General features: G+C 54.5%; 1 long non-coding RNA gene across 1 annotated transcript; it reads right to left on the bottom strand.

Annotated features, from left to right (window-relative positions):
• Nucleotides 1-4740: 4740 nt before the first annotated feature.
• LOC117308195 (uncharacterized) lies at nt 4741-7125 on the bottom strand. Its single transcript, XR_004522123.2, has 2 exons — nt 6857-7125; nt 4741-5246 (listed from the first exon to the last, which is right to left on the bottom strand). It is a non-coding gene; the product is annotated as an uncharacterized lncRNA (long non-coding RNA).
• Nucleotides 7126-7935: the final 810 nt, after the last annotated feature.

Here is a 7935-nt window from a genome sequence, read left to right as displayed (position 1 = left end):
GCCACAAAACCCAAATTGTCATCTGTTGCCCGATCTTTTCCTGGGTTTCCAGGCACATCTCCATTTTCTACATCTTGGAAAGCATTCCAAGCATCCTGGAATTTTCCTACAAAGGAAGGGCCTCAGGGTCTCTGCAATAGGATGACTTGCTGAGCCATGAGGACGCCCTGGGATTCCTTCCTGGAAGTCACAGATCCCACTGCCACTCATACCCAAAGCTCCCGAGAAGTCTAGAGCTTCACCTGATCTCTGAGGGAGGTTGAGTAGTGGACGGAATATTTGAAATGGCTCTGCCACTCGTGTGCTGTGAGGCACTGGGCAAACAACACGACCTCTCTGGAAACCATCTCCCTCCTCTGTGGGGAGCAGAAGTTAGGCTGGTGGTCCTGAGGGCCCTCCTGCTCTGGAGTCTGTGGTCCTCAGTTTCTCATAATGGCTCCTGGGATGGTGGGCGTCAGTTCAGATCAGGGCTCTCTGTCTTGACTATACATTCCAGTGACCTGAGGGGCATTAAAGATACTTATCAAAGTCTGGGTGCCCCTCCCAGAGGTGATCTGACTTGGGCATCAGGAAGTTTTCAAGCTTCCCAGGACTAACTAACATACAACCCGGGTTGAGAGCCACGACCAGATCCGATTCTACCAAGGAAACTGAGCTCGCGCCACTGTTCAGCAAGTCAGCCACCTGTGGGACCCAAAGGATTCCCGCTTGCAAATATGGGGACCTCGCAGCCGCCCTCTGCGGTTGGCGCTTCCTCTAGGAATCAGTGAACATCCCCTTTCTGTTCTTCCAGAATCTTCTTTCATCCTGGCTTTCTCTCTCTGTCCCACTCCCAACAAGCTCCTTAAACTCTCCAGTGAGCAAAGTCTTTCCCAGACAGGAAGGACTGTTGCTCCTGTCCCGGGAAGGTAACTTCCACAAGGGGGGCCACCCCTGGTTCCCTCCCTGGGATGAGGGGACCATGGGCAGAGATAGGCACCAAGAGGTCTTCAATGTGACCCTGCCTCCACCTGACACCGGGCTCGGCGCATGGCAGCTGGAAGCTGCTGTGACAAGTCTGGGGTTGTTGAGAAAGTTGGAGAAGAGGAAGGAGGAGGAACAATACGTCTTTAATTCAGTGTTGTCCGTGGATACTTGCTCGCATGTTTAGAAGCGCTTGCTCTGACCCAGGGTCACGTGTAGCTCTTTGGGCCCCTGGTGTGTTCAATCCAGAGCCAGCAAGAGAGCTTTCATCACGCTTCCTTTTAAAGTGACATTGATGTCGGGTCTGTCCTGCCCCACAGGCTCCGGCCCCACAGGCTCCGGGAACGCGGCAGCTGAGCAGATGCTTCTGCGGGCGAGCTGCTGAGCTTCCGGCCTCACGCTCTTGACACTGAATCAGGGAAAGTGCTATTCCTTCCTGGTGAGGTTTTCCCAGCTCCCAGGCTCGCTGAGAAGGAAGGGTGGGTGAGAGCTGCTTCCTAAGGGCCCTGCTGGAGGCCTCTTCACGGGGCAGCACAAGTCAGCACTTGTCACACCCCGATGACCCTTCTCCTTCCCCAGGCCGGCACTGTGGCCACGTGGAAGCCTGTGCAGTTCCCTGAGCACCCAGCTTCCCCTGCCTCTGGTCTTGTGGTCCCTCCTCTGGAGCCCACCCCAACTTAATCCCCTGGAACTGGGGAGTCTGTGCAGAAAACACACCCAGCGTCCCCCTCACCGTGGGGCTGGGGCAGGTATTCCCACACTCTCAGCCACTGGCCGTGGGAGGTGGACACAGGCGGCCAGAGCAGACCCTCGGGGGGACAGGCAGGCCTGGCGGCTGGAGACGGAAGCCTGGCACAGGGACAGTGAGGGGGGGCCACCCCGGCAGACCCGAAGAGTCTCTCAGGGAGGGAACGAGACCCAGGGGAAGTCAGGGGGCAGCTGGGAAGTTCTCCTGGTGAGGGTGACATCCATGCAGGACCCCCTCCTGGTGAGAGGGTCCCACGGGACGCCTGGTGCCTGAGGCTGAGGCCGCCTCTGTGACAGGAAGTGGAAACCGAGGGCAAGGCTGGGAAGCTGGCCCTGGACCCTGACACGGCCAAGCTGCCCCGAAACCCTCCTGCATCTATCTGAACTTCTGACCCGGGACAATGGCTCCTTTGATTGGGTCTTTATTTCCTGTCCCAGAGCCCCTGATGCCCCCAGCTCATTGCTACTCATCCATCAGGTCTCAGCTCAGATGTCACCTCCTCAGAGACTCCTTCTCGGGCTCCTCAGGGTTGGGGACACCGTCCTGGGGGCTCTGGACCATCACCCTGAGTCACACTCCATTGTGGACAAGCCCAGGGGACGGGACCCCTTCCCCACTGCGTTGCCCACACCCGGTACATGGCAGGGCTCGGGCGGGTCCAAGCTGAGGGACCGAGGATGGAGGGGTGGGGACACGGCCCTGGGCCGGGCGAGTGATGACAGGGGCCCCGCAGGACGTGACTGGGCTCCAACCCCTCGTTCGTCCTGCCCCTCAGCCCTGGGTAGGTGGTCGCTGTGTGTTGATTTTCCAAGTTTCTGTCACTAAGAAGCTCTAATCAAGCCCTTCTACCCTCTTTCCCTCTGTCCATTCTCCTGCCTCCTAGAGGACCAGGCCACCCCCTCACCCAGAGCATCACTTCCCACCTGAGAAACCCCCAAAGGAGATTTCAGGACAAGCAAATGCACAGCGTCCACCTGACTGTTTTCCTGGGACCGTTTTCCATCCTGCTCATGGGTGATCCTCTGCCCCTCCTGCGGTTCAGCACTAACTCCCCCGGTCTCCTGGGGGAAGACTGGAGCCAGGGGTCCAGCACTACTGGGGCTTCTCAGACTCTAGTGAGACTCTGGACCCCCTGGAGGGCTTGTTAAAACTCAGATGCCGGTCCCAGCTCAGAGGTTCTGATTCAGCGGGTCTGGGGTGACGCGAGAGAACTGGCAATTCTAACAGGATCCCGGGAGGCTGATGCTGCTAACCTTGGAATGACACCCTGAGAACCACAGCTCTCCACTAAGCCTGTCCACCTGAGACAGGGGCATGAGTCTCTGCCTCACTCAGGACCCCCTCCTGCCTCAGGCCCTTTGCACCTGCTGTTCCCTCTGCTTGGGGAGCTCTTCCCAGGGCTTGCTCACCTCCTCCGAGAGGGCATCCCTGCCCACTTATATGACTTTGTCCATCAGTTCTATTTCCTGTCTAGCAACTCTCACCTCCCTACATGTCAGACAATGGTTGGTCCAATGGCTATTGCTTGTCCTCCAGACTAGAAAGTGACCTCCGTGAGAGTGGGGACTTTGGTTCCCTGCCCTGTCCCGGCACCCAGAGCAGTGCCCAGCAGGGACGGGTGCTCAGTAAATACCTATTAGTAAGTGACTCAGGGCAGAGCCCTTCCCTCTAATTTCATAGGTCGCTCTTTCTCCTGTTGATTTTGAATGGTGTTTCCTACATCACCCACTTCTTTATTGATTCTTAGATCATAGAGCCTCGGAGAACTGCTGGGCAAAAAACTCTCGTTTCAAAAAGGAAACTAGTCTTCGCTTGTGTGGGGAAGGGCATGAAAGGCCCCTCCCCCGCCTGAGAAGGGACATTCAGCCCTGCAGTTGCCTGGGGTTCAGGCTCCACGCGGGGCCCTGCAGTGACTGCTCTCATTCATTTATTTTTCTCTTTTCCAGCTCTCAGCAAGCCAGCAGCTCTCTCCTGGCTTTCATTTCCATCCATTTAAGTTGGAGAAAAATTAAAAAGAAATGAAATGCACTTAAGAGAATGCCTTGAGGAGTTACCAGTCCACCCGGGTGTAGTGAATGGGCTCCTTCTGGGGTCTTTGTGATTATCAATTATTAACTGAGCCCTGATTATGTTCCCAGTGCCACCAAGACAGAAAGGAGACAGGGTCCCTGCCCCGGGGGCTTGCCAGGGAGGAAGGGACAGTTTGTGAGGCTAAAAAATTGTTCCAGCTGAAAAGAAAGTGAAATGTCATGGCTCAAGGCTTCTCTATGCCTTTATTATATTTTTATTTTTAATTATGTTCATTTACTTTCTGATCCAAAAGGTAACAAAGTTTATAAAATATTCCTACAAAATAGAGAAAAAATAAAATCCAACTCCAGTATTCTACTGCATATATAAAAAGTCTACTTATTTTTTTAAATTATGATTTAGTTTGAATATGCAGCCTTCAGATCCTGCCTTGTTACTTCACAGTACATGGTATGCATTGCTCAGTACCATATAGTAGTCTTCAGAAACATAAATGTTAATAGCTATGAAATAGTCCATGCTATAGATGTACAGTGATTCCTCTATTGTTGGACTGTAAGGTTGTTTTCCCTTCTTCTTCTCTTTGTTTTTGGATAGTATAGGTAATATTGCCATGAACATCCTTAGTTAGGAATCTTGAATCACTCTTGTGATGATTTAAGGTCCGAATGGGGAAGAGGAAAAACCCAAGCCCACACTGGACATAAATCGCATGTGCGTGACAGTAAAGCTCTTTGAACACAGACAAGAAGGTGCCGGCGCCTGTCCCCTGGAATGCATGCCAACACAAGACAGCAGTCAGGGACGTGCTGTCTAATGTGAAGGTGCTCGGGGACAGTGGCACATGTGGCGTGGGGGGGAGAAGATGGGCTCCTTCCCTGGTGCTGAGGGCAAGTGGTGTGGGTGCTCCGAGGGCTGCAGTGTGTTCACTCACAGGGGTTTGTATCCGTTAGCTATCGTCCCAATTAAGCTGCATAACAAACCGCCCCCAAACTCAGTTGCAAACAACAATAAGCATTTATTTCTCATTCTCATGTCTACATGTCTGCTGGGGTTCATCACATCCAGGCCGGGCCTGGCTTTACTTGGTTTCAAGCTAAGGGTCGAGTCCGGGTCTGTCCACGAGTCTCTCATCTTCCCAGGACCAGTGACACCAGAGGCATACTCTTCTCATAGAGAAGGTGGAGCACAGGAGGTCAGGACCAGCTGGGCAAGCACATTCAACCCTCTGCCCACATCCCATCAGGCAGAGCAAATCACATAACCAAATCCAACCTCAACGAGACAAGAGACTCCACATCTAGACGGGAAACCTACAAAGTCACGTGACAAAGGGCAAGGATCCAAGGAAGGGAGGGTGAAGAATTAGGACAATGATGCCCAACAATGCAACTTCCCATAGGCGTGAAAATCCCCATCCTGGGCGTATTTCCAGGGAAACAGAATTCTGGACGTGGGGTTTTGGAGCAAGTGATTTCTTTTCTCCCTGATGAAATTTCCACAACTGTAAAACAGGGGTAATGATGTCACATAAAATCATATCACATAAGTTTGTTTAAAGTTTAAACAGTGAATCCCAGTAAAGTGCTTACAACAGAGGGGCAGATGTTAATATTAGCTATTAGCATTTCTGTTAATGCTCAAAGTTGTAGAAATTCCCTTGAGCATCTCATTAGAGAATCACTCTCCTGACAATTTACATTTTCCTTTCTTTAATGTGAGGAAAACCTGATTGTCACGGGGTGGAATACTCCCTCTGAGGAGGGTGCAGAAGAAGGCGGGGCCCTGTGGAGTCACACAGTCCTGGGTCGCAGTCCCACCCCTGCCACGAGCAGCTGTGGATCTCAGCAAGTCACACGGCCGCTCAGAGCCTGGCTTCCTCGTCTATAGAATGGGGATCATCTCGGGCTCCTGTGTCAGGATGAAACTTGCTGAGGTAGAAAGTGCTCAGCGCAGGCCTGGCCTGCGATGAGTGATACTGGCAGCAGAGAGAGCGCTGAGGGAGGAGTTGGGGCTGGGACCTCGGGCCTCGGCTCTGTACCCGTCACCCGCCCCACATGCAAGGAGGTGGCTGGACCAGTCGGATGTCCTGCATCTCTCCTGTGGCCTCTTATTCCGCGATCTGGGCACGGCCCACTGTGTTCAGTGAAGGACAGACGCTGGGCCGGGGCCAAGCTCCCCCAGGGGCCAGGGGCGGCCACGTTTAGCTCAGGCCTGGACGCATTTCTGCAACAAAGGCTGAGTTTCACAGGCAACATTTCCAAGGGGTTTCTTTCTTCACTGAGCGCCTCCCTCTCTCCGCCTGCAGGCGGGTGTTTAGACCTCTGCCTGCAAGGGCCTCTCAGAGAACAAACGGGAAGGTCAAGCTCAGCTGTGGTGCAGCCTCTGTTTCTCTGTCCTGCCGCTCGGAGGCTGTCCTCCCCTGAGTGACGTCCCCAAGGACCCCACATCCCACCCGGGACGGGCAGCGGAGCCGGCCAGGGAGCAGTGGCTCCTCCCAGCCCCGCCAGAAAGGCCCTCCTTCCCCAGAGCTGGGCTCCGCCGCCCCGGGGCTCCTCCTCCCCAGCGAGGACCGTCTCTATAAGACACCTCTCCTCCCAGACCCCACCACCCACACTGTGAAAACCACGGACACTCACTAGACTGCACTCGGACTGATCACATAAATAACTCTTCTAAGAAGAACCTGGGAGTCGCGTTTAACTTTTAAAATGTGTGTTGGGATCTGTGGCCGCTAATGAATCCCGTGCCTCCCCGCTCCTGGTCCAGAAGCCAGAAGGAGAGATGCGGGGATCGCATGGGGGCCGAGGACACACGGTGTCTCTCCCGAGGCTGCTTTGGACAAGGCAGCTTGACCTGGGGCCACAAACGGACTTCCTCGTGCGGCCTCCATGAACGGAATTCTCTCTGCCAATCCGGACAGGGAAGGACTGGAGAGCTGAACGAGCAGGTCCGTGGGCCTGGCTTTGAGCTCTGCTCGATGGCAGAGAAGGAACATTATCGTCTTCCAGCCTCAGGGCTTAAGAGCTGAGAACCACGTGAACTCAGGCCGCCGCACCCTCCCAGCCCGCCCGCCGCCCAGCCCCCTGCCAGCACCCCCGGGCCGGCACGTACCTGTGAAGCCTCTCCCAGCGCACAACGCGCTCACGTGCAGGCGTGAACACGGAGACTTGAAGCACCACGTGTCCCGAGTATGTGGGGAGCCCAAGTGTGAAACAGCTCCTGCAGAGAGAGCCCAGGACCCCCTCCAGCCCTGCCCTGGGTGCAGGAATTGCAGGATGAGTGCTTAACCCATAAGTACTGCAGGAACAAGTGATTTTAATGAAATGAACCACAGGGCTGCCGCCTCATCCATTAATACCTCCCTCTAGGGCACATGATGTGGGGCTGTTCCAAATTCTGAAAGGACTGTCAAGTTACTCTCTGCAAACGAACTTGCTGAGACAGGATGACGAATGACGACGTGGCCGATCCCCACATTTCATCTCCGCTCAGAGCTCCTCCTGCATCTTGTGTAATCAGGTCTCGGGTGTGTTTCCTGACGGGGGAAGGCTCGGGATTTACCCGGGATTACGGAGCAGGGGCAGCGGGACTGTGACACGTGGAGGGGCCCAAAGCTGGCCTCCAGCCCAGGGACCCACCCCCGGGCTGACAAAGGAAATGCAGGAACACTGTTTTGAGGAGGCTGAGAGGCAGTTCTCAGGAGGAGGAAACAAACATCTGTGCATCCCTGCTAACCAGCTGCCCGACGCTTTTATGCCACTTTCGCTGATCTGCACCGGATCAGCCCTCCTGCTGGTTTATAGTGGTGAAATTCCAGTCATTAGAGTGAATGACTTGGTCCCTCCGCTGGTGTTCCAGACTCAGACTCGGCAGCACTGGCTTGATGAGAGACCGGCCACTCTCCCCGCGCCTCAGCCTGTTGGGCGGGGACAGGCCTGCTCTGAACCCAGGGGACAGTCAGCACTGCAGTAAACCACTCCTGCCTCTTTTGCAAGGAATTCCTAGGTCAACGTTAGACCCGTAGTTGTGACTTTGGTTTCAGCTCGGTGAGTGACACATCTTGGCCAATTAACTGTCTCAGTGGCAGCTCTGGTCACCTTTTCCCATGGACCTCATCTCAGATATTGATGCTGAAACAGTACAGTAACATGTCCCCAGGTGACAGTAAATGGCCCATTTTACTAATAGCT

Source organism: Tursiops truncatus, chromosome 15 (genome assembly GCF_011762595.2).
Source record: "Tursiops truncatus isolate mTurTru1 chromosome 15, mTurTru1.mat.Y, whole genome shotgun sequence".
Classification (NCBI taxonomy): domain Eukaryota; kingdom Metazoa; phylum Chordata; class Mammalia; order Artiodactyla; family Delphinidae; genus Tursiops; species Tursiops truncatus.
Note: the sequence above shows the minus strand (reverse complement) of the source record. Positions and strands in the feature narration are given on the sequence as shown.